The 1,561-nt window shown below is 33.7% G+C and overlaps 1 long non-coding RNA gene across 1 annotated transcript; it reads left to right on the top strand.

The window, feature by feature from the left end:
- Window positions 1–348: 348 nt before the first annotated feature.
- LOC109592583 (uncharacterized) lies at window positions 349–990 on the top strand. Its single transcript, XR_002190429.1, has 2 exons — window positions 349–433; window positions 795–990. It is a non-coding gene; the product is annotated as an uncharacterized LOC109592583 (long non-coding RNA).
- Window positions 991–1,561: the final 571 nt, after the last annotated feature.

Here is a 1,561-nt window from a genome sequence, read left to right as displayed (position 1 = left end):
GTGTGTGTGTGTGTGCGTGTGTGTGTGTGTGTGTGTGTGTGTGTGTGTGTGGCATATAGACATTTGGACAGAGTATCGACATTTATTAAGAGTAGGAATTCCCACAAGAAAATATTGTAAATGTAATAACATACATGTACATATACATGTGCCTGTACATGTTGTCTTTTAGTTGTTGTGTGTGTTTGAATCATCCCTTCTCTTATGTTATCTTCCCTCTCTCTCTCTCTCTTTATCTATTCTCTTGTGTCTTTCTGCTTCTTCCTCCTCTCTTTCTCGCTCTTTTCTTTCTTCTTTCTCTCTTTTATCCTCTTCTGTCCCTCCCTCCTCCTCTGCCCCTCTCTCCCTCCCTCCCTCCCTCTCTCCTCCATTAGTATTGATTATAAAGTTGATAGAGATCAAGTGAGACGAGTTGAATTCACTCAAGGAGACAGTAAGTACCTCATACTATTAATAGTAACACTATCACTGATACTATTAATAGTAACAACTACATGTAGTAACTACCATACAAGATGATTTATTGGCGAGAATAGTATTTAGCAAATTTGCCTATGGAAAGTTAATTGGTTTGGCAATTTTGTGCCACGTGCCATTAAGTATGCTCAGATTGAAACGAAATGGCGGATTTATATGGCGATTTCTTTATAGAACTGCCAATTGCCAATATTAATTTCTGACCAATAAATCATCTTGTGTGGTATGATATAATTGTCACACAATTTTCATAGCACTATACACATCACTCTACTTATACATGTACATGATGTATCATTATTTTCATTTATTATTAGATGGTGTATATACAAGATTGTTTGCAAGGAAAATAAAGAATTAATAATAACATTATAATGACAGTAAATACAGTGTAGACTCTGTGTGTATAATCATTTTATCTCATTTATTCAATATTACTTTTTGTGTGTGTACGATAATTATTATTGATTGTGTTACATCAGTTTGATTGTTCCTTACTTCTATTCAATGGAATTTTCTTCTGTGATTGTATAGATGTAATTTATAGTGAAGTCTGCCTTCATTGTGTGAAATGACCTTATTTGGTCATAATAATGGTAACAATGTAGTAGAGAATCACTTTCACGTGAAATTGATAATGATCCATGAATATAATTCAATGATAGTTCAGTGACAGATACACCCACTTTTTGTACTCCAAGCTGCTCACTATGTACCATGTATAATACTCACAATGTATGCTATTGCAAATAAAGTGATGTTTAGACAGACCTATAATATGTGACTATAATTGACAAAAGGGCCCTTATGGCGGATTTTAAAATTGATTGTTATAATGGAAAATATCAACCTGTGAGTGCTTTGTTAGACAATCATTGTTTCTAAAAGTTTCATGGTAACTTTTTGCATCCTGTGGAGTAATTTTATGATAAATGGGGCTAAGGAAGCTGGATTTCTTAGGCTAGAAAGACAAATTTCACTACCTGCCATAAGGTACCTTTTGTCAATTATGGTCACATATATCTAATATACTCTAATGACCAGTCTATGGTACACACACACATGTATATAAAATATGTACAAA

The sequence above is a fragment of the Amphimedon queenslandica genome, unplaced genomic scaffold (assembly GCF_000090795.2).
Source record: "Amphimedon queenslandica unplaced genomic scaffold, v1.1 AMPQUscaffold_4683_Cont23339, whole genome shotgun sequence".
NCBI lineage: Eukaryota > Metazoa > Porifera > Demospongiae > Haplosclerida > Niphatidae > Amphimedon > Amphimedon queenslandica.
The sequence above is the reverse complement of the archived record's forward strand: the minus strand, read 5'-3'. Positions and strand labels throughout refer to the sequence as shown.